At 44.5% G+C, this 25,769-nt stretch overlaps 1 protein-coding gene and 1 long non-coding RNA gene across 3 annotated transcripts in view; one reads left to right on the forward strand and one right to left on the reverse strand.

Moving 5' to 3' along the window:
- fbxw7 (F-box and WD repeat domain containing 7) overlaps positions 1–25,769 on the reverse strand; it is a 78,492-nt gene that overhangs the window by 20,467 nt on the left and 32,256 nt on the right. The gene's annotated exons all lie outside the window — the stretch shown is intronic.
- Positions 1,612–3,593, forward strand: LOC120824690 (uncharacterized). The gene is made up of 2 exons (XR_005713033.2): positions 1,612–1,776; positions 2,899–3,593. It is a non-coding gene; the product is annotated as an uncharacterized LOC120824690 (long non-coding RNA).

Raw genomic sequence — 25,769 nt, forward strand, 5'->3', positions numbered from 1 at the left:
GGGTCACCGTTCAGTTCAATAAACCGTTGATTCTGAGGGACATTTTCACGTAATTATTAGGATGAATCGAGTAGCGACTTTGGCACTACACAGGCAAAGTGCTCTCAGCTACACAAACGCACACAAAAGAACCCCCCACCACACACACACACACACACACACACACCCCATAGGAGGGTGGGATTTGGAATGATTAACAAAATGTGTTTACATTACACACACTGCATAACGGACCTCTTTCACACGCATGTCTGTATTCTGCATTTCCAGCTATACGTGGAGCGTCACGTCATGGCTGCCATCCAGCAATAAGACACCAAACACCCTCCAGGATATTCCGCCGCCTCACGCAGTCTGACACAGTGACCCATTATCTGTGGCAGGAGCCAGAGGCGGGTGGGTGCAAGATGTCAGGGGACGGGGCGAACCCATCACCACGCACGCATCTCAAGCAGTTACCGCAACGTAACCACTGCTGCATGATGTACCATCATAACAACCCCTCGCACTGGGGAGGATCACAGGAGGGGGGAGGGGTTCTTGTTCCTGGAACTGATTACTAAAGTGGACATCGGCATGTTAAAAACGTAGGTGAGGTATCCACGTGCAGTGCATGCGTTACAACTGAAGCATCTGCAGGGGAGCGCACCGCGGTGCAGGTGCGGCGAGTCTCGAGCCAAATGAGGCGAGACTGGATCCAATGCCAGCGGGATCCCAGCAAATCAACTAGCCTAGTGGGCAACTATGAACAGATCTAATGCAGCACTGCGGAGTCAAACGCCCGTGGAAGCGCCACGACGGGAAGCGCTCCGGTGGAACGTTTATTCTCAGGGATGAAGTTGCTCTGGGGGGGTTGGTGAATGCCGCTAACGTGACAAACAGGCCCGGGTAATTAAAGCGGAGTCTCCCGGGGCTCCGCTACACTACTGCTGCCCATCCTCCTCCTCCTCCTCCTCCTCATCATCACCATCACCCGCAGTGGCCGAAAGAGTCGCGTCGAAAGAGAACGACGGTCCAAACCGCGAAGAACACGAGCCGGCGTGACGTGGCGGGCGGGTCGGTACAAGAGCGGAAACCCTACTCACTTTGTAGAAAATCATCTTTAAAGTGCCGTAGAACCCCATCCTTGTGATCCCGGTGGTCTCCCCGATTGCTTTCCTTTCTTTTCCGTTTGTTCCTCTTCAGAGACGGTGGCGGAAGCTCGGCTCCGTGTGCGCGGCGGCGGCGGCGGCGGGGAAGCGGTGACAGCGCGCGGGCAGCGTTCTCTCAGGTAGATCCGACTCTGGTGTGAACATGCTCGGGCACGTCACCGGACTGGCGTGCGCGCCGTAGATTCCCCCGGCGTAGGCAGTCAAATATATATATATATTTTTTTTTTCTAACGGCGGGTGAGGGGGTTGGTTGGTGTGTGGGAGAAGCTCCGCCGCGTCACGCCGATTCAAACGGAGCTCGCTCGGTGGGTCGAACGATGCGACGGTCCCGGAGGCGTGTGTGCGCGCGCGCGCCGGAGAGCAGCCTCGCCGAGCAGGGAGTGAACAGATGAGGGAGAAAGAAGGGGTGACACTCGGCAGAAAGTGGGAGGAGTAGATGGGGGAGGGAGGTGGGGGGGGCAGAGCAGTGCCCGCTTCCTCCTCGCGGGCTGCACTACGGCTCCTCCGCGCGGGGTCGGATCACAGCCTCCCCGGTGGAAACGACAGGAATGGTGCAGTCCAACGTTCAGCGTGCCGGGGACCGGGGACATACGCGCGCAGACGGCGGCGGCGACACGGGGACCGGGTATGCGCCAGTCTTTAATGCGTAAAATGTGGACACCTCATCCACACGCGCGCACGCACGCACTTGTTGGACCAAAAACTCCTTCATCCGTCTCCAAACCCCGCCCGAGTCCACTCGGCCTGAATCTTTTTTTTTACTCACTTCTGAAATGCTCTGCAGCAGATGGCAACATTCGCCTAAGCGTGAAGCATACGTGCAGTGTGTGTGTGTGTGGGGGGGGGGGGGGGGGGGGGGGGGGGGCATTTACATTACGACATTACGATCTTGTCATGCAACAGTGTGAATGAATCCGCAGTACCTGCTTATTTCCCACCACACACAGATAATGTTTGCATCTCAGCAGGTATATCATTGTTAACAGAAATATGCACTGCTGTACAGCCACTGAGATAGCAGAAAGAAGTTTGAAAAGAACATCTGGCAAAGGTGAAGGTGAACTTAACGAACATCTCCATTGACAACCCAAGTTGTATTCGGACTGTTAAACAGTGGCCCCATGTTACATCAAAGGGCTGCAACTCACACCGATGCATCAAACTGGGGATAGCAGGGCTTGTTGCTGAAAAGAAACTGTTCTGGTGAGAAAAAATATATATGCACCGCAACCGGAGCTCCCAACAGACGAGTTATTTTGGATTAGACCGATCAGAGCTTTTCGCAGGGTTATTTACCAAGTCAGACAAAAGCGAATCACGTACAGAGTCTGGGGAGAAAAAAAAAAAGTCAGGTTGGATGACAACAGGTGTCAAAGGATTGGGCTGATTCCGGCATTCCAGTCGCACTTTCTCACCACAGCAAACACACTGACAAAGTTAGGGTGCACCGACAGAGCTAGTTGAGCTCTGTGTGTGTGTGTGTGTGTGTCTACGGTGGCCCTCCCGTTGCTCTCCACCGGTTCAACCTTTACACAGCACATTGGAATGCTTGGCATGCGAGAGCGGTTGCACTGTGGCCTTTGAATAGGCCGTGGTCCCCTTTGTTGCTCTCCTTCTAGCGGTTGGTAAAGCATTACACCCCCCCGCTCCCCCCCCCCCCCCCCCACCGATACCGACCTTCTGCTTATGAAAACCTTCATAGAAACTTTAACTTTGAATACATCTTAGTTTGTTTTTTTCTTCACAGGTACCAGTGCTCCATCAGACATTCGCTCCCTTTCCTGCGGTGTTTGACCAGCAGAGGACGTATAAAAGTACAGATTACATCCCGGTGCAGAAGACGGGTCGTCTCATTTGCCTCTGCCCAAATATCAGACAGCATCCATATCAAGGTTCCAGCACACTGACTCAACACAAAGTGTGCGAGCCTGCGGATGAGCGTCCACGGACGTGTTGACATACAGGAGGAGGCCTCTCCTGTTGCAGCCAACATGTCCTCTATTGAACAGAGGACATGTTGGCTACTTTTCCAGATAGGTTAATTTGTTGATCATTTCTTTAACAAGTGATTTTTTTTAAATATTCAACAGATTAAACAATTATTAACACGTTAATGTTTTTACTCTTCACTATCCAACAGTAGTTTAACAGCAAGTAGATACTCACATTTTCCAAGCAAGTATAAATATTCTTTGATCGGACATATGGGTTAAGATATTTACTGATTATTAGATGACGATTAGTGGATCAAACAATGGACATAGAATTGATGTGCACCAATGAATTAATGAATTGTAGAAATGCTCACTAGCAAGGGCTGTTATGGCTACCATGAAAAGTTAAAACCGGGCTTTTCTTTGACCTCATAGACAAAATCATTAATGTATTAAAGAGTAAAATATTGAACGGATTAAAAGATAAAATAAAACCTATTTGCTTGTAGTCCTGAATTGATCAATTTTAATTTTCAGATGAAATATGTTGAGTCACCCCATAATCTTTGAAGCATCAGAAGTGGTATTAAAAAGGACCTGTCTAGTGCAACTGGAGAAACGTGACTGGCCTACTAACACAAATCAACAGATGTTGGTGGGAAAAAGTTCAGATCTACAGGAGGAAAAAAAAGGGCCTTTCTCTGGCAAATGTTTAATGTGAGGTGGTGAACTTGGAGGCGAATACTTCTTGGGCAGTGATGCATCTCTAAACGGCGCCGTGTCATTGTGCGATTGTCTCCTCTGTGGGAGAAAAAAAAAAAAAGAGGACGTGGGGGTCTCCTCTCAATAGATTCTCCCCGGAATGGTGAAGGCTGAACCCCATTCCGGGCTGGACAGATTGAGTGCGTGTGGTGGGCGGTGGGATGAATACGGAAACCGTGGATCATGGCATTCTGCGAAGGATAATAATAGCATCATCTGCAAGGCGCGGAATTATCATATCCTGCAGCCACCCACGCGACCGAAGCGTTCGAGTCGGAAGGGGTCAGGTCAAACGAGAAATTAAAGCGGGAGCCACTGGTATCTCCCTAGAGACGTTGGCGCGGTTGATTAGAAAGCGAGTGAAAAGCAGTGGTCGGTATTAGCAAACGTTTTTGACTGGTTGGAAATGGAGATTCAAACAGACGCGGCATTTTAAAATGTATACAAGCACAGAGAAAGTAATTAAAAGGCAATAGTCTACACGAGCTCTGACAGAACATTAAAATTCAAAAGAGCTGTGTTGTTGATGTTGTTCCCGAGCCGCCAGGAAAATGCTGGGAACATTTATGCCGAGTCATATTTGTTGCTTATCACTCGCTAGACAAAGTGGAATGTGCGTGTATCATTTTAGGATTAAAAAAATATTGCAATATTAAACTGGTTCAAATACATTTTCACAGGGACTGTCAGTCGCATTTTTGTTTGCTTTAACCATCAGCACAGGGCAGGAAGCAGAAAATCAATTTCATTTCCCAGAAATGGAAGTTTGTAATCAGGACAGGTGGCTGTAGGCTTCTGTATGGCCTCCTAACAGAATGTCCTGCTCCATCTATCAGAGTGTCCTCCTCCATCTACCATCAGTGCAGTGACTTATGATCTGCAAAGTACGACTCAAGGAGAACAAACAAAAAAAAAAAACGAGAACCACTACGGAGCCTCGACACCTTCAGCTCCGGATGTGTCGTCGTCAGACACCATTTTTGGGAATAGCAGTCCGATATTGACATTTCGAGCACAATATGTACTTGTTGTAAACTGCAGAGTAAGCCAAAATAATGCTCCAAATGGCTTAAAGAACGGCATAACACATGATCCACGACGTTATGACTTGAGTTGAATAAAAATGTGTCAACAGAAAACGGACATATACAAAACTGCTGCAAATAATTCACATCAAATCTATTCACACCAACAGCAATGTAAAATGTGCTACAGACGCAACTAGTGCTGGGAAATATATCTATTTTTTTATTGACAATGCAGTAAATTGAGACCACAATATCGACTTAATATTTATGTGGCCAGATGCCCAAAGGTTAAGATACCCAAAGTATTTGGGATAGAATATTGTGATTATCCATTTACAACACTCACAAAATGATTTGAATAGTTTATGCAGGAAGAAAACAAGTGAAATCCCACTGACCAAGAGCAGCATCTGGCTGCTGGAGTGCTCCACTCCATACGTTAATGAGAACAACAAGCTGCCGCCTTCTTGCTGCATAATATTTGCTCATGATCAAAACAATATATGGTCAAGCCAATAGTCACATAGCGCTAATGTTTTGTAGCCATCCGCGGGTTCCTGTGGGGAAAAGTAGAACAGGAAAGTTTTGGTTGGAGGCATACGTGTGTCCAACTGAGGATGAAACAAGACAAGTTTGTTTTGCCACAATACTTAAAAACTCTGAACTAATAATAAGAATATGCACTTCCTCGCCGGCCTTTAGTTCTCCCAGCAGGACCACAAGGACACTTGGACGACAGTTGTCCTTGTGGTTACACTGGGAAGAATTTGTAGTGGTGGGGCTGCATTACTGATTTGTCCTCAAAAGTATTTTTTTTTGTTTGTTGTTGTTGCTGCCTTGGAAGTGAAGTCCAAGCAAATCGATAGCTGAATGTGTGTCTCTTTGCATTTTAAAGACCCGACTGATTCTCTCGGCCCACATGTTGTCCAATCCCAAACATACCCACGTCCTGAGGCCACCGGGAACGCGCGCGCGCTTTCTGGAGAGCACGACCCTCCTTCACCCGGCCCCTCGGCACGTTCGACCTACGACGCGGCAAAGAGAAACTGGCCGGCGTGTTCGGTCCACTTTCATTCAACGAGTGACTGATCTGGCCTGCATCACTCTCCTCCCTCGTCCAAAGACAAGGTTTTTCCCGACAAATGTGTCTCAGAGGACTGTACATTCTGCACAATGATATCTGAAAAACGAGCGAGCTTCACTCCTCCATACTGAACAAAGGGTGTCGTGTACCCTGAAGACGGCAGCAGCAGCAGCAGCAGAGCGAATCGATTATAAAAGTATGCAGTGTAATACATTTAAGGAGTATCAAGCAAAGCCCTCAGGTTATGTACTAAGTTCTGAAATGGGCAAAAGTCAACATTTAGTCAGAACTGTTTCAAAGTTTTAAAACAGATTTGAGCTCTTGGATTTGCTCTTAGTCAAATATTTTTCAAACTTTTCGATAAGTACCTCAGGAGGAGGTAATTTACTAAACACTCCAGTGGCAAGTTGTAAGAGTGTTTTTTTTTTTTTTAACCATAGAGGTGTTAACATTTTCTTTGCTAATCCCTTTCCAACAGGAGGCCTCTCTAGTTTTTTTTTGCATTTGGATGCAGCCCGAGCCGTCATATCTCATTCAGAAATGAAAGCGGGTTCTGGAAACGCGTGTGATGAGCCAGGTGAAACCTGGCTGGGGCTGGCATCAACATCTACACAGCAACGTATAAACCTCTTTAATCATGCAGAATTACCACTCTGCATCCGAGATGAAGCAGAGCGAGCAAATTGGTGCCTGCTGGGATGCTGCCTGTCGCATGCAGATCCCTACATATGCTTGAGGAGGAGGAGGCGGGAAGTCGCGTGGGGACATTGTGTCGGTGACTTGGTCGCATGCCTTGACCCGGACTTCTCCAGCGTATCCCCACTGTGATGCTGATCTCATCTGGAACACATCTTCCCATACTGCCCTTTATCTCTCCAACAAAGCAGCCATTTGCATATTTGCCGTTCCAAATGAAGGATTTGAAAAGAAAACACGGCCGAGCAACCTCTGAAGGGAGACTTAAGCGTAATCCAAGTGGATCAGAGGATGCCGTTTCACACAGTCGGTTAGTGTCAAGCAAATACTTATCAGGATCTGCCAGGTTGGTTCAAGTTGAAATATCTCAACAACTCGGATTCTATTCTTGGGAAATTTGGTGGCAAAATTCATGATCGCAAACGGACGTCACCTCTTGAATTTGGTGATCCTTGGTCTTTCATTGTAGCTCCACCATCAGGGTGAAATTGTTCACCCATCTAGTATAACAACAACATTAGTTGACCATTTGGACTTTGCCCGATACTCTGGTTATGGCCAGTATTTCCCTTTAATTATCGACCCCAGGGAAACAAGTTCTACAGACAACCTACTGAATGAGATGTTCCGGAATGTAGAACATCTCGTAAGTTTGTGAGCCTCTTGAAGATTAAAAGAAAGCAGTTTTTTGATAACTAATAGGTTAAGAGATGTGACGCAAACAGACATTGGCCAAAATAAAAGAAAAGCATTTGATAAAAGTGACATACTCTCATGACACAGAAATCCAATTTCCACAAAGTGAAGGGCACATTTGATGTTGTTTGGCCGAGTCTACTGGCCGTGCTTTCAAAGCAAAGGCTCTTGTCTCAAGTGTTGGGGATTATGGTTATCTTTGATGCACCACCAACAGAGTGGCCCTTTTAAGTGCCCGACTTGACTGCTATCAACCGCCATGTCTGATGGCACAAAATGAGACTCCTATAATGGCTGTACGTCGAATGAAAGATGGGGGGGAAAAAACAAACCGTACAGATCTTTGTATTTGGTCTGTTTGTTGGTTAAGAGGAGCGATGCAACGTAACAGAAATGAAACTATCTGCTCTGCTGCGATTGACCAGATTTCACTGAAGTAAAGAACCACTCAATGAAGCCACATCAGCCCAACTGCAGGCCGCTCTGACGGTTAATATGAGGAACTTGTTTCAAACGACAGCATCATTCAGCTAATCTTTGGATCTCTCAGATAGTCAGCTGTTAAATCTCACCTCGTTGGTAATAACTGTCACATGTGGTGCACAGCCACTGGGTTTTAAAGCATTTTGTGCAAAGCACACCCAATTAAAGAATCAGTCTTGAACAGATTATCGGTTTCATTTCATTGAATAATCGATTGGTTGATCAAATCATTAAACGTGCAAATCAATAACTATGCATAATTTAAACGCAGAGTACATTTTTTTGATTTGATACGGGTTGGGTTAGGATGAAGCTTTCATGATTAAAATCTGTAGAATATATTAACCGTGGTGAATGCATCCATTCTGATGGCCTAAATAAACGGACATTTAAGTCTCAAATGATTTGTTATTGCCACCGTAAAGTTTCTCTCAGGGGTGTGGAGTCAATCAGAAATGGCAATAAAAAGTATATTGTATCCCGCCACATTAACAAACAGACACCAGTGGTGTGCTCTGTGAACACAAAGCGTGGAGCGGGTTTCTTTTATATAAAAAAAAAAAAAAAAAACAGCCGGAGGCAAAGAGAAAATTGCTTGTTGAGAAAGAATGCACCAGAAGATGATCAGAATTAATGCAATGATTCGGCTCATGAAGTGTACTGTGCTGTGGGGATCAGCTTCGCCATGTTTAATCTGCCGTAGAGGTAGGACTGAGGATCAAGTAGACTTTCTGGCTGAGGCAATGCAACTTAATAAGGAATGCAATCTAGGCCGGAATTTCTGTACAATATGAGGAAAAGAGTGGATGTCTTTGTTCTGAAGGATGCCGGCGACGCTAAGACACAGTAAAAGGGATAATACAGAGTACTGATGCATGGAGATGAGTCTGCTGTGATTTAAAAAGCCATGTGGAACGACAAAGGTCGATGGGCATAAAGGTTTCATTTCAGGAGGGGCACAGGAGCGGTTGACCTCGGATGCCTGGTACATAGACGTACAAATACTTACTACAGCAGCAGAGTAGTAGAGAATGTGCCGGTACTGATAAAGTACTATTCGAATGAGAGGCTTTAAATACTTCCTCACAAAAACACAATTTCTGTGCGTTTTTGTGACGCTGTTCTGCTATTGTTGGGTTGGGCTTTATTCCGTTCGTGGCTCGTCTCCGTCTGTGTTTGACTTTCACTGTGATGGATGAGCCATAAACCATGACTCCGGTTTTAAAACTGGCTTCTTGATTTCGGGCTGTCAACTTCACACCTGGTCGGGGAGAATGAGATAACCTACTGGCTAATTGTGCCATATGTGCATTAAAGATTATTAAGAAGCTGAAAGTAAAAGAAGCAGATCACAGAAGAACAATTAAAACACTATGTAGGTCTGCAGTGCTGCTTGGCTGCCATATGTCCATTGAATCTTTAGGCTGAATTGTGTCTGGCTGTGAGGGTCAGCAGCAGGGGGTCTCTGAGGAGTTACATCGCATGCTGGGCAACATGGAGACAGGCGGAGAACTGAGGAAAAACCCTCGGCTGCTTTGAAAAGAAAATCTTGAATAGCTTAAAAATCATTTTTATGTAGGGGAAAAAAAAATGTTCTGCAAAACTCCCCAAAAGACCTTTGCTACAAGACCTCGTCTTATAAATCTAATACATACGATGCTGGTTTTTAGTGAGTATTTCCCAGGTTCTGTTGGTGGTTTCACCATTAATACACGTTGTATTAATACTACACACTGAAAGCAGCGTTGTCACTGATACGATTGAGACTCTGCTGCAGTCTCTCCCCTCGTCCCCCGCTGCCTCCAACTCGTACAGCGTCTGACACACACTCTGAAAGCACTCCTACACACAGAGCTGCGCCGAAGACACCGCTCCATCACTTCGTATCTCGCAGAGAACGAATGCGGCGATAAAAGTGGTCATTTAGAAAAGCACATTTGAGTGCGCTTGTTGATCCGTTTGCTCACGTGAAGCGCTTTATGCCCGAGCGTCACAGGTACCTGAAGTCCCCCCGCCTCCCCCCAGAGACTTCTGGCACAAGATAATATACTATTCCAGAGAGTTCGCTTTGACGACATTGTGCGAACGTCACCGCTTCAAGAGGAAATTCAGATCGAGCTTGTTTAATATTTAAAAGACATCGTCTGTAAGCTGAATGTTCACCAATGCGACCCGAGTGACACAGCAGACGTCTTCCTCTGAAGCATGTGGAGCAACTGCCACTGGCTTGAGTTAAATACGTGTTGTTTTGTACAGGAATAAAGCTGCTTGTGTGTCTGTTCTCCACTATTGTGTCTCACTAAGAGAAATGCTCTTTGTCTTTCACGGTGACGCCTGTAATCGTCCTGCACTCTAAATGTGATTTTGTCCGTGTTCTTTGAATGCTTTTACTGCCTTTGTTTGTCTGGCTTGGTTTATTTCGCTTTCCCTTTGCTCAACTCGGGTCTCTTTCAAAACAGAACAGTCATTTCAATGAGACGATCTGATTCAATTAAAGGATACGCGGTATCTCACAGTAAATTACGTCACTGTGTTGGTTGTTGGCTTCATTATGTTGTTTTTTATATCCCTGGCGCACGTTTTTACGAGCTACAAAGTAAAATGTTAAGAGATTTTAGTATGCAAATAAACACAGGAATATGTGGAGTTTGATGACACATTAGTGTTTTGGTCTGAGAGAAATAAGACCGACGATAAAAGGCTACTGGTCTCTCTTGGTAACTTGTTAAAAGTAAGACTGCAGATTGCCTGAAATATCACAGAACAATGTAGTAGGCAAGTCTTTTCAGTTTAAGGTCAGGGGTGTGGTATCAACTCCAATATATCAGTCAGTTTAACCAGGAGGTCAACCTATAACACGCTGCAACATGCTAATTTCCATTGTGGCAGGAAGTGCATTGTTCAAGCGGTCTATTGTCCCGCCTCAGCTTCTCGATGAGCTTTCCACTTTGCGACGACATCAGACCCCCCCCACCCCCCCCCCCCCCCCCCCCCCAAAAAAAAAGAGAAACATGCCTTTTTGTTACTTATCAGCAATAACTCAACACAGAGCCTCTTGAGAAGGAGAACAAATGTCCTGAGTCCCGGTTACGTTTAAGTGTAATTTAAATGTTGAACAAGGCGAACTTATAAAAACATGTCATGTTGTCACTTTTTCCCCCAATTTCCCCAAACCAACCAACCGGCCAGTTAATGAAATGAGCACAAGAGTGGAAAATGGAGGCGAGGTTGGACCAGCTTCCCAAAAATAGACTTCTCCTCAGCCCACACCGTCATACTCTCAGACCGCAGTGGCACGGGAGGCTTTTATGTTTTCCATCAAGAAACCACACTGAATTTCTTTTGGGGATGTTAGTCTGCATTTTCAAAAAAAATAAATAAACTAGTACAATATTTGACTCCAGCAAATGGTTGTTTAAGGGTATCCTCCCCGTAAGTCGCTTTCTTTTTCCTCAGCTATCTTTCATAACCTTTAAGTCAAACTCAAACAGAAGCTGACTTTTAAAGCCGTTCCGTGGAGCAGAATCTACCGCCAAGCCCACTTGTTCCAACTGTAGCAGCCGATCCCAAAAGCAGGTGATGAATACAAATTTTCATGAGTAATTTCCCACAGCAGCTGGAAGCTCATTTTTGGCATCCATTACTCAAACAGGAGTAATTGGTACATTTGTTGGGGACTATTTTCAGGTGTAGATTTGAGAGATCACGACTCAGAAGTTAATGTAATAAATAAGCGGTCAGATATTTTATGAATACAGGCAATACTGACCAGTTGGATAGGCGTTAGTTTATTTTTTATTCAAACAAACGCCATCAAAAGTTGAGTATTACAAGACTCTGGCAAGAAGAACGTGCGTATAAAGCATTTCACCCCGCTGGTAACCTGCACAGCGACTCCTGCTTTCTCTGAGCACCCGGTTTATTGATCAATATTCCTGACAAACCACAAAGCTATCATTAGCAAAACCCTTCACCCACACAGTTCATGGACAGGGAGGCGGGACTCACCACACCAATTCAGCCATGACCCTACGGATGACCTTTAAATTTCACAATGGGACGCTCGCGACAGCCGGCATGCGCCTCGCGGTTTAATCTCCACCGCCCATCTGCTGAGGCAGTTGAATCTGGGAGACGAGAGGGAGCGCCCAGCTTCCCTCTGAAGCTCATGGGCGTCTGTCTCACTACATCCTGTGGGACAGCTGTATGTTAATGTGCACAAGAGGCCGGGGACGGCAGCGCTCCCCGGGATTGCCGTGGCAGACACTGAACAAGGAATCCCTTCTCAGTGGGTAGCCGAAGGAATGAACTTGGCAGATTAGACATTCAGGAAACAAATACGGCTCCGAACATACAAGGCTGCAGAGCAAGCCGGAGAAAAGAAAAAAAAAGGACTATTTCCATTTCGGTGATGAGGCGGAGGAACTCGTCCTGCCGCCTTTGGTTTTCAAACGGGAGGAAAACCACAACACATGCAGTAATTGGGAAAGACAACGTCATAGAAATGTCGTCCTCTACCCTCAAGAGTCCTTATGAGAAACCGCAGCATGAGAGTCCTCGCTTTAATACATTTACTTTACTGCGTTGGTTTCATTTGATTTTTTTTTTTCCTGAGCCTCGTGACGCAGCAGACCGGCGGTCAGTCAGCCGACAGCTGAAAATCAAATCAATAATCCAAGGCCGGGGGAAGTTGCAGATCTAATCCTGGAGCGACAATGACGAAGGCCGGGCAGGGGCGTGGGCAGCAGCGGAGGACCCTGCTACTACCCCCCCCCCCCACCCCACCCCACCGCCGCCCCTCTATCTGTAAACTGTTGCCTGGCAACAGGATTCACTCTCGCTGGCCTCCGGGCTGCAGTGTGCTGCCTCTGGCCTCATCCAGGGATACGGCTCTTATTCGCCGCTGGGAGTCAATCAATTCTGGCTGTGCATGCAGGACCTGCCATTCAGTGCTGATTACTGCGGAGGCCGCTAATGAAGGCTTTCAATTTCACGAGAGGGAGGCAAATGCGGTCTCCAAATGTGACAGAAATCATAAAGGAGGAGGGGGGGGGATATGCACCGGGAATTTCCTGCCATGTGTGTTAGTGCAGCCACCACTCACCAACAATGGAAACCAGCACGTCTCGACTTTCCCTTTGCCTGCCCCCCCGCCCACCCTCTCCTGCATTGGCCATCTGTCTCTGATGCACACAGTGACGATGGCACTTCATTGTTATGCAGGGGAGATGTTTTTACAAAAAAAAAAATGGATAGTTACTAAGCATCCAGGCAGCCAAATCATCAGTGTTTCCCCTCCATTGTGGAAAATGAAACCTGACGGAAGTCATTGATCACATCTTTTGGCTTGCAGGCTTTACTCACAATACCAAATCGACATACGGGCGGAACGTTACCTAGCATCAAAACAATCCACGCATTTCTTAATCAAAGAACGCTGTTTCCATTGGGAGAAGTGCTGAAACTCAGGAGTACGCAGGGGAGTAAACCTGTCAACCAAACAAAGCCAATCAACACAAAGCAAATGTTTACCACTACTGGTTACTAATTGGCCCGAGCAGAAAAGGATGCGTGCTATTTCTCTTTACAGCTGGAGCCAGTTGGTCTCTGCCTTCCAAGACGACCGGTTCCGCTTGTCGCATTCGTTTCTGCCGGCCGTAAAGAGAACCCTTCCTGAAGCAATTTCACTGGAGGACCAAATGAAGACTGAAACTAATATTAGCCTTCAGCAGTACGAGTTTGACAAATCACAGGGATGAGTTCCACATTTACTATTTCCTCAGCACGACTCGCCTTCTTCTTGTTTCCCTCGACAGGGTTTCCATTGCTGCAGGGGAGAGATAGTGGCAAAGAGACTTAAGCCCCAACTTTTAAAGATTGAACTCAATCCGTCTGAGAAAAACAAAACCTGTTCCTCATAATCAGCTACATCAAAATCCTTTTAGGAAGGGATCCGTTTAGAGAAAAGGAATGAAACCTCTGCTCATACGGACACATCCTTCCACATACACACGTTTAACATTTATAAATACACTATTCACGTCACACTTGTACTCATGAATATGACGATGTCCAGGTGTGTGGAGCCGTTGTCTGATTTGTGAGGCAGAAGTCTCCTTATTTTCAGTTCTCACGCTTCAGGTTGATTAAACAGATTCATTAAAACAGACAACTTTCTGGACCCGTTACACTGCCTGCTTGAAAGCTCCATTTGATCACCGCTGATATAAATAAGAGCGAGGAAGCGACATTCAACTGATCGTCCACATCACTGACCGCTGCCACGTGTTGATGGGCTTGTGTCTGCAATGTTTGTTTGTGGGATGTTCTGGGTCACAGAATAAATACATCTGTACAGATTTGGAGTAAAATTCCCTCTACAACTATCAGTTTGTGTCCTTTTTAATGAGTGAAGGTAACCACGCGTGTCCTTTGTAACCGCTTTGATATTAAATCACAAACTGTGAAATTGAGTCTTGAGTGCTCACCTTCCAGAAATGTTTTTACAAAATAGTTTCCCCTCTTACAGTTTGTCAAGGGTCCACAAATGATTTAGAAGTGCTACAACAGCACTACAGGGACTGAAATATCCTTCAATAATTAAAACAGGAATTAACACGCTGTTTGAGGGAACTCAAATGAACTTTAAAAGGGGTTTGGACACCAAATTATTCTTTAACATAAAGTAAACTCCGTGCAAGGACTTCCTCGACAGAATCCCCGGTAATTCTGGTACTGGGCAGTCTGTGCAGTCTCAGCCGATGCATCTACGGCTGGTGAGGAGAGGAGGTGCAGCAGCACAACCTAGCCACAAGGCTCTACCGCATCCCCCCCCCCCCGGAGTCCCACTCTCATCACAAATTAAACTGGCCAGTCGGACCAAATCAGCGCTTTCTCTCAGCCGCTGAAGCGTGCTGGAGTTGTTCGGAGGTGTAACGCGAGGCCCCGAGAAGATCAGAGGAGATGAAGCACGAAGCGCAGATGTGGGTACCGCGAGCCTGAAGCAGCTCCGGGGTGACTTCCCCTCCACTGGCTTTGTTAAGTCGAACGCGCATGAAAATCTCTCGAAAAGAATGCACGATGAAATCAGACATCCTTTTAAAAAGGTACTTTAAAAAGAACCCCATCAGAAATGGACTGTGAAGTATATTGGAGAATGATCACAGAATACGTAGAAACGGTCTGTTCCATCCGATCCTGTAAAAATACGGTCATCAGATAGAAAACGTCAGTTTAAGGCGTTCTTGTTTTTTTGGAAGGAGATTCTTAAATGCAGATGGTGTGGGAGGTGATTTTATTTTTTATAAGTGGTTTCCAGGCAAAACGGCAGGGAAGGACAAGATAGTAAACAAATTCTATTAGAGAGGAGTCAGAATAAGTTTTGACGTTAATTTGAGAGTTTCCCTGGAAACTTTAATGTGGCGGAACAGGAAGTCTGTCCCCTACATAGCTGTTTTTTTCCCACTGGACTAATGGTAAACAAGTGGGAGGGGTAAAAGGCAGAGTAATGAGGTGTAGCTAATTACATCAGAGCTCCGTTTGAATTGGAGTCTGCGGATGTTGCTGCCAAGTCAGATGAAGAAACAGGAAAACCTAATGTGGCCACGGAAACTCTTTCATTGTCATCCATCACAGTAATATAACAACTACTACCGACACACTGCAGCTGTAACAAAAACAAAACTCCTGAGTGATCCCGTATGTGAGCATCTTGTGTGAGGATCCCATCATTGATTTTTCCATTTTGTATCTGTAAATTAATCCCAACAGCGTTGCCAGCACCCCCTCCCCCTCATCCGAGGAGAGAATATTGATTGCCTGGTTAAAATGCATTGAGGGGGCCATGAATTGCTAATCAAAAAACAAAATCTGCAGGGAACTGCATGGGGGTAAATATTCAATTCATCGTTATATGAAACAAACAGAGCTTAACTGTTGGGGGACTGAGAGAAAATGGAGCACTCTCACTGGTTATGACCTTGGATAATTAGTTCCTGCTCATTTGAACATCCAGGAATGGCAACTTTTTTGTATTTATATTATGACCGGCATAATTCTTTTTTTCTACTTTAAGAAAAAACTTCTAAAAACTAAAAAGGTTTTAATACGATCCAGTTCATGATTGAGACAAGAGAGAGATGCTGAAACCAGACGTTTGGTCATTTTCAACGAAAAACATGATGAAAAAGATTTTTCTACTTTTTTCATACAAGAAAACAAGGTATTAACCGCTTTCATTTGAGACAAAACCACATCTAAGCCCTGCGGACACAAATCGGCATACTTACATAAAATAAGCGTGGGCTTAGAACACAAAGGCACGTCACTGAATTTTTATTTAAATTGGTCTCTGCGGCAACAGAAAGATCACTGGTGACATCCTCGTTGTGGTCCGGCACTTTTCCATTCCACGCTCCCGCCTACTGCGCAGGCCTCGTGCACTCTGAAACTTATTTTCCTTCACGCCGAGCCAAAAGTCTGTGTTCTTTGACCTCGGGCAGTCGGTTGAACGCAAGAATCAATACGCGATGCTCAAATGAGATTCTCTCTTATGCGGAAGACGGGAGGGCCAAACTGTCCCGAGGAGGGAGAATACATACGGGGACCACTGCTGCCAGTCGACGGCCGTGGACGATTGATTGTTTCAACTAAATTAGAGAGATGAATCTCTCAGACTGAACAACAGACTGAAAATGTGCAAGAAACTACCTGGACGTTTTCTAAGCGGACCATAAAGTATACACCCTTTCCACTCCACACAAATGAAACGCTGGACAAACTGTAGCAGACTAGCCTTACAGCGCCCCCCCCCCACCCTCCTGCAGGGAAACAGAAGCAGTGAAAAAACAAAGAGGCCAGTTTTGAACGCACACCGCCACGCAAAAATCAGGGTGCAGCGATGCAGCACAAGGTCCTCAATTATCTTCACGCCGAGCGCGGTCGGAGCTGCTTTGCATGTGCTGACTTGCTTCCCCTTAAACTCTGCCACACCCGAGGCCGATAGATTCCACCTCCACACCCGCGTGCAAAGTGACTGAAGGACAAACTGTAATACAGCATTTCCTCTACCAGAGAGAGAAACGGTCACAGGGAAAACACGTTTAGATTAGATTGAAGAGCGATGTGTATCAGTCAACGGTACTTGTGTCCTTGGATGTCAAGAAACATCTGCCAAGGAGCACTGCTGAATACTGCTGAATTTGTTACATGACCGTTTATGGCTTTGACAAACTATCACAAGAATCTACAAGATGGCTTTAAAAAAAAAACAGCCACCAAAGTATGGGTGCATTTGATATATTTGAAGGAGGCTGGGATTTTATTATGTAGATTGCTGCGTTCAAATTCAAGCCATTTCACAGAGACCTTTGGATCTTTCGGGATTTGCCTTGCAGGGATTGTGTGTACAATCAGCATTGCATTAAACCTGAAGCGATGTGCAGCACTGAGAGCGCTTCTCCTTCTTAATGTAGCATTGAAGGCCGCACTCACAGTCGTCATAACAACCTGAACATTTATTAAAGCTCTTAGCCGAGAGTGTCTGCATGTGGAAAATGAGTAGGGGAAGGGGTTGGTGCTGGAAAAAAAACGGCAGACATGCATCCGAGGGAGACGGGAACCACTTATAAATACTAATTCCTGCGAGAGGCAAAGATGTGCACTGCAGGAGTCAGACAGACTTCCGTGGAAAAAAAAAAGAAGAAAAAAGTGATTGGGCGGCGTCCATGATTTCTCTAAAGTGTGGCAACGAGATACTGAACCAGCACGGCGGATTCCTTTTAAACCCGAAAAGGCCACGATGGCTCAAACAGGCCAAAGTAAACACACGTTGTGCAGACGGAGCCACAAAGCACGGACCCCGTTTGCATACTAACGTGGTGAAGGTGCAGGGCCACGCGGAGCTTTCTACTTCCTCAGTGGTCACGCAACTTTTAGCTCATGCTGCCCCCTAGTGGTATCAGGGCATTTGGAGTTGGAGACAGTGTTCTGATCACTTAGTGAGAAAAGATTTGTCTTACCTGTTTGTTTCATCACAGGGGCCAGGACATAGGAGAGAAGAAAAAATACAAATGTATGTTAATGAAAGACTCAAACGCAAATAAGATCATAATAAGCAGGCAGAAAGGGCTCATTATTAAAACAACTTTCACCTAGAAAAATACACCTGATCATTCACCCGGTGAACTGAATGTTAAAGCAGCTTAACATCAGGTGTAAGGAATTACTAATGAGGTACGTGATGAAGGTAGAAAGCAGGATTGCACTGCTGCACTGTATAAAAATCCTTCAAGTATCATACCGAGACAAATGTCTGAAGCAAATCCACCTTTGGTTCATAGAATTCCATTCCGGTTCCTTAAGTTTCCTGAGCAACTGAACGGGCCGACGTCGGCTAAAGTGGAGGAAGCACCGAGTCTTTAGAGCGCGGACGGATGAAAATTGAAGCAATTTCTGTGTTTGGCTTTAAAAGGAACGAACCAGAGTTGAAGTCGTGTTCGTCTGAAAGCAAGTAGCTCACCCACGCTCAGATCGCAGAGGTCCACATGCTGCCACAGGAACACAATCACACTTGATTTTCTGTACTTAATGATTAAAATAAGTTACTCAAAGCAAAATATTGTAAATTAACCACAAAAAAAGAGGGCCAGTGCTTTTTTTTTTTCTTTTTTAATAACATGGGGTAAAGCTGGACAGCTCAGAGAGTAAAGTTTGGTATATTCATGTTCATAGGAATAACAATTTTGTTGGCTTTGGAAAACCTGCAGATTCAAAAAATCAACCAACAAATCTATTCTTCAGAATTTCACATATTTTTCTAATGCAAACAACGCGTTTCCTCGCCTGTTTCCCAGACTTTAGAGAAATTACATAAGAACACTTTTCTACATGTTCAAAGAGACAGTTGTACCTATGATGCATCTTTGAAATACACGTTTTATGCCAAACACTAAGCATGTAGACAGAAGGGTGGAGCATCAAGAGTTCGGAGAAGCTTTCTTGATACAGTATTATGTTCTTACCTCTTTCTGTCACTCACAAAATGTCGACAAAAAAAAGTGTCATAAAGAAATGTGTACTTTTAAAACGCCACCTTTTTACAAAGTTGAAGGGAGGGAGCTGTACGGAGCCCCAAGGACTCAATGTGGTCGGGACAAATCAGCCACCCATCCAGCGAGAGGGCGGGTGTCCATTCTGCTCGTCGGAGATAAGACCAGGAGTCATCTCTTGAATGAGTGAGTGAGCAGAAGGAACTGGTGAAATATTAGCAGTAGAACATTTTTTTTTATAAAGAATGAGTGAAAACTGCCAGTCACTGAGCCATCTTCTCTCTGCTAGACGCACATAGAACGACTGAAAAGGAGAGCTATAATTTATACTGTTAATAACACAAAGGGGGGAGACACGTCCTTGAAAGACATTTTTCTTTACTGCTCAGAATGAATGAAACTTTCAAAAGCATGAAAATGCCTCCAAAGTATTCCACAGGGCAGCAATCATTCACGCGTTGTCCTTAACACCTCTAGTCTCCGGCGTTAGATGCGTTTCAGAGGAGAATACGGTACACAGACAAGTGTATTAGTATTCATCCGCGTCACTATTTACTTTAGTACAATATTTACAATAGACGCCGCCTCCTCCTCCTCCTCACAGCAACAGCGCCTTGACGTTCTGAATAATACAACCGAAAGGGGAAGCAAGACTAATTTAACAAACCAGGCTCATTAACGTAATGTGGCTAGAAACAATAAATAAGAAAAGAAAGTATGTTCCTGGTAGCTTGTTTGCAACGTTAAATACAAAGTATTAGAACCACCTGTTTGGGTGTGTGATGAGCCTTCAGTCATTGATGTGGGCCTCAAACTAAACCTGTCGGATCATATTTCATTTCCACACCGGTACCTGGAGCAACGCGGGCCCCTTGCGGGGGTTTTTAAACACAGAGTGCTATTTTTGTCGTGGACGCGGCCTTAGTCGTCAGCCGTGGAGCGCCACAGAGACAAGGTCATTTTGAAAAACTGCAGAAATTATAAATAAGGATGTCATGGGTCCAACATGGCAGTCATCCATCCTCGCTCACGCCGTACGTGCTGCTAATCGAGGTCACATGATGGATCGGGTACGGTGGGACTTCGCTGTCCTCAGAGAGGATAATACGTTTTGTTATGTTAAGAAGATTTGCCTACTTCTTATTTTTGTCAAAATGGTTCGATTGTAAAATGTTGTCTAAGATCTTGAGATGTCGTGATTAGTCAGACCGACCAACGAATTTGAGGACTTAGAAGAAAAAGTGGTCAAAACGGTCATCAAAGATGCAAACACTGGTTTTCTTTAATTGCCTCACAATAACTTTTCCAGATAATTTTCTAAATTGTATTATTACACATAACCGATATAATATTTTTATCTGATACTCAAACACTTCTCACACAACACAAGTGTTGTTCTTCTCTCTTCTGGCATTCAGAGAATTCACGCTTTGGATAAGACTGGATGGAAAACATTAAAAACTGTTGTAGAACTTTCGATTAAACACAAGAAAAAGCCAAGAACCCACACTTCATATTTGCATCTATTGCCCTACGGCCTTTTTCTCTTCAAATGTTCAATGCGAAGACTCAGGGTTTTAACAGGGTCAGACTAGATGTGAAAATGATAGATATATATATATATATATATATATATATATATATATATATATATATATATATATATATATATATAAATAATATATATATAAATAATATGTTCGATTGCCAGCCTGACCAACAATGCCATTTAACGTTTTAAAGATTTTGGTAAACAGCATTCACATTACCAATAACTTATAATAAAAAATTTAAAAAAAAGGAAAACTACCTCACCATCCTGACCCCTGCACGTCGCTGCCGGCGATGCAGCAGGACACAAGTGCACATCAAAAGAGCCGGGAGACCACACAGCGGGGTTCATACGAAGATTAGACAAACTATGCAGACGGCTGCTTCAGTTACAGCCCTTCAGACAATCCATCCCGCCTTCCCCGGTGGACGGATCACAGCGAGCGGCGGGGACAAGGGGCGGCTCGCTGAAGGACAGCAGAGAGGACGGCGGACACAAGGACGGGCTCAAAGGGAAACGGGGATTCGCGGCTCGGGATCGGAAATCACAGCCGAATGCGCCGCAGGAGATTGCTCCAGTAACAGCGACGTCAAGCTGATGGTGCCAATACAAGCGTTGTTTGGATCCCCCGCATGCAAACGGAACTTAAACACAGAAGGTTATGCAGGCACGAACGATCCAAATAGTTGTTTTGAGTACAAACTCAAATCACTTCTAGGAACCTCACATCCTTATTATTTCTAGGCAACTATATATAGAATATATTTTCCCGGCAGCTTTTAATAAAATACAGCATTAAAATGAGAAATGCCAGGCAAGTATTTAAATGTAAAACAATAATTTATTTCTTAATCATTTCAATTGTGTGTTAAGAAATGATGGGTGACAATAACAAAGCAAAATAAATTACATTTACCTACTGGGTAAATTACTTTTCAGGGGAGTGGAGCCTTGATGTCAGTTGAAGGTCTTGGTAATAAAGGTAATGAATCTGGTGTAAATCTAGTTTAAACATCAAGAACTCAACTATTGTGCTTCATCAGGTCCGTGCTTGTGGCTTGATCAGATGTGATTGGCCGGTTCATCCCACCACGTGCAAACATTGATACATTTCACAGTTGGGAGATGCTGATAAAAAGAAAATGCTATCAGGACATTTCAAAATATCCCCTTACCAAAATCCAAAGACATGCTCTGGGGATCAGGTTAATTGGGGACTTTAAATTGCCCGTAGATGTGTGAATGTGAATGGTTGTGTGTCTCTGTGTAGCCCTGCGATTGGCTGGCGACCAGTCCAGGATGTACCCTGTCTATGGCCCGAAGTTGGCTGGGATGGACTCCAGCCCCCCCGCGACCCTGTGTGCAGGATAAGCGGTTTGACAATGGATGGATGGACCTTTCCAAATGGAAAAAATAAATAGCACAACAGTTTATATGTAGTATCCTAGCGTCGGAGGAGATGCGTGTGCTAAGCAGCACAACAGACTAATAATCTGGATGAGTAATGAGTGTTTGTACGTGTGAAGGTGTTGGAGAGGTTCCACTCGGCTTCACCTCAGAACGATGAGGAAGCGCGAGTGCCTTCGGGCGCCCCAGAGGCGAGCGGGAGCACGCCGCTCTGTAGGTAGAGCGCGACCGCGGCGTAAAGCCACGCGGCCCTAAGTTCACCGATCAACGTCAAAATGCTTCCACACTGTCGAAATCAGACCATTTAATTATTTAATTTTTTTTAAAGCTGATGTCGTCAAAGCGAGAGCAGCCTTTTTACAAGAGTAATCCTAGGTCGGTGCCATGGCGAGGTCTCGTTTGGCGGATCCGGGTGCTGGCGAGCGAGCCGCCCGGGTCCGTTTGCTTGCTGGAATGAGAGCGCTTCTCAGAATAGCCGATGGCAGATGCCGTCCAACTCGGTGTTACTCTGAGCCCAAGGACAATGAATTCCAACCTCCTGCCGTCTACAGTGGTCCTTAATTCAGAGGAGGGCTTAATGTGCGAAATCAGACGTTTTTTTAATTTTATATTTTTAAATCAACTGTTATCAGCCTTCTGTGTGTGTTCAACGAATGGGGTTGAATGAGTCAAGGTAACTTCAAAAAGGAAAAGAAGGTTTTAGAGCATGAAGGTAACAGCAGCCCTTCTGGTTAACACGCGGGGAAAAAAACAAAGCATTTCTCTTTCTATATCAGGTCTTTAATGCGACATCATAGGTGAGGTCATATGTAAGCTCGAACCTTTATACCTGAGACGCTTCACCTTTTTGATTGAGATTCACTCGTTCATGATTCACGATGGATCGGATCCTCAGTTTACTGCATTACTGAACATGGCTACTTATTCACCAGTTAATATCACCCCCTCTCCCCTCTTTCCTCTAATGTCTCTTCTACTCCATCTTGCTTTAGTTCAGTAAACTCTCCCAACATAACACCAAAATGAGATGCATCCACGCCGCTTTAACTTCTACTTATCCAATATTCAAAACCAATAACTAAAAACATATATACAATAGTAATAAATAAATCCTGTTACAGAGAAGAAGAATCAATTAATGGTACTTAATAAAAACAGCACATAAAAATCTGACTTTAGGTCTGTTTGACAAGCGACTGAACCCCACCTGTCACTCAAATTCAGTATTGTAGAACTGCAAAATGAGATTAACGTTTGCCCCTTTTTTTCAAAATAAAACAAAAGGAAAGTTAGCAGCAGAGACAATGATGCTAAAATTGAACGACGCACAATCCAAACACTGACGCGGCTGAGGTGATTTCAAGGTTTCGAGGACGGGAAAGAGTTGGTTTTGAATTACGAATAGTGAAAGACAAGCAACACCTGAGCCGCCATAAGATGATCCGAATCGGTAGCAGCGGGATCAGGAGCCGTATCAAATCTCCCTGGTGGTCACGTAGCCGTCAAGAGACAAAAGCTGCATTCAAAGTGAACAAGAACGTCCTCTGTGGAACCAGGAATATAATCTTGGAAATTAGTGGTAAATAAACTGAATTAAAAAAAACATAAGAGTAAGAGCGTTTAGATACAATTCAAACCGCACATTTTATAGCGTGTTTGACTAAAACACTTGGGAAACGTACCAATTAACAGAAGAAAAAAAAAAAACTCACATTTGCTCAACACAGACAAAGGAATAAAACAGTAGATAAAACACCAAATGTGCAGACAAGATGACAGGAAACCCTGAGGCTTTACTTCAAACTCCCCAAAGGGAGGTTTGCCACACACCCTCAACACCTGCTCAGGCAGCAGATGCATCTTGCCGGTGGCCGTTGATGCAGACATAGCTGCGATGGGCCGGTCCAGATCGCCTTACCCAACAGCAGGGCGCGGTGGGCGAGGAAAAGCAATACCGCAGCTGAAACGTCCCCGCTGTTAAATGTCCTATATATCTTGATCGCTATATCCCGCAAACAGCTGGATACTCGTTTTGGCTCCCGGAAATACGGTTTGGGTTTCTCCCCGGGTCACAGTGGGATGGGAAATTCAACCCGGGTGCGTCTAGTGGAAGTGGGAGAAGCGCACGGAAAGCTCACATGTCAACGTCCAAATGAATGTTTTTAATTTATGTTTCTAATTTAAACACTTGGAAGGAAATGGGGAAATGATAAATTAGACAATGAAAGCATCAAAATATGTGTGGTAGTTTTGGGCAACTTCGGCTTCAGACTGTAGGGACATTCCAGCGTTATAGTTCACTGCAGACAGCTGACGCCTGTTTAGCAGAGCCTCCTCCATTCAGCCAACACACTTCATAAACAACCTTAAAGCTCGGGTTCCCCCCTCCCCCCCACCACCACCACCACGCACTGCGGAGCTTCCTGGTGTGCCTCCTTTTTAAGCATGAAAAGCAAATTATCAAAACGCAAGAGGTTTCCTGAGCACAAACACGGATGCCTTCGTCTCACCAGCGAGCTTCTCCCCGGTTCTTCTCTCTGCGACACTCGAACCAATTAGCATCCTGACAGATCTCGTCACCGCTGCTCCCGATAGCGCGCCACGCAAAACGTTTGGCAGGTGCGGAATAAGGCTGTCGACAAGAGTCTATATTTATGTATTTTATTGTTTTACATATTCAAAGATGAGATGAGGTATATTTGTGAGGAAAAAGCAGCGGGACAGCGGCTGTACCATAAGCGCATACAAGGAGGAAACAAGGAATTCACTGAGAGACTGAAGTTGCAGCTTCAAATAAAAATACATTGTCTTTGCGGTTACTTCTTTTTACCTTTATGGTTAGTTTTTTCCATAATTATTGTATTCTCAACCATCAAAAGAATATATTTTTAAAATTGAATTAAATTATTCATTTATTAATTTTTGCTGGTAGAAAAGAAAATCTGTCCAGTCAATTTTCTTATTTTACCATCCAGAAGATGGCCGGTAAACTGAACCCCCCCCCCCCATCGTTTTGGACCCCACCAACCAAAACCATAAACCAAGAAGACCAAACAAATCATGGCAGTAAAGACCAGAGCTTTTGATGCTTGATACGACTTCTACATATAAAAGGATACAGGCCGTATCCAAATATGTACCGAAAAGATATCAGGGATTATTCTTAACGTAGAAGGGAGGTGCAACAAACACCCTCAAACAGCGTTTTATTTGATGTTATTGCTTGTATCAACAAAGATTTGACTGAACCGTTATTTAAAGAAACCTCCTGGTCCTCCGCTATCCTTTGAAACTGCTGTTTAACTGCTGAATAAACAGCACTAATTTAAACTATCTCTATTAGAGACCCTTTGTTTCATAAAGCGGGTCAACACAGCATCCTATGAGAAGAACACGCCGACACGTCTCCGTCATTGGGACAGCTTCCTTTATTTCTATTTTAGTCTGATATTTTAACAACCTCTCTTCACTGCCGCTATTCAGCTCTATTTTCTGTCAGACTGGAGTGTCGTGATTTAACTGCCTCTTTATCTTCAGTGACATTAAAGAAACTGTCAACGCCGCCGTAATTCAGAGGTCAAGTGCATCCGTAGAAAAACAGTTGTAGTTCTCAGCGTGATATTTAATTAAAAACATAAGGTATTTCACAGACATTATAAGTGGGTTGGTTAACTTAGTATTTTCTATTGAAAATAAATATTATATTTGTGTTTATTTTACATTTTAGGACTAATGGATTGGAAGATTAAATTATTTTTTTCTGATTATTAAAGATAATGATCTAACATGAAAACGTTTTTGTGTTACTTATTCCATAAACTGCAACAGAGGAATGTTGCATTTTACAGGTTTAATTTTCTCAACAATTAATCCAAGCATGTTTTTTTTTTATCTCTTTAAAATATGACCTAAAAATAGGCTCATTGGA

Source organism: Gasterosteus aculeatus, chromosome 9 (assembly GCF_964276395.1).
Source record: "Gasterosteus aculeatus chromosome 9, fGasAcu3.hap1.1, whole genome shotgun sequence".
Taxonomy (NCBI): domain Eukaryota; kingdom Metazoa; phylum Chordata; class Actinopteri; order Perciformes; family Gasterosteidae; genus Gasterosteus; species Gasterosteus aculeatus.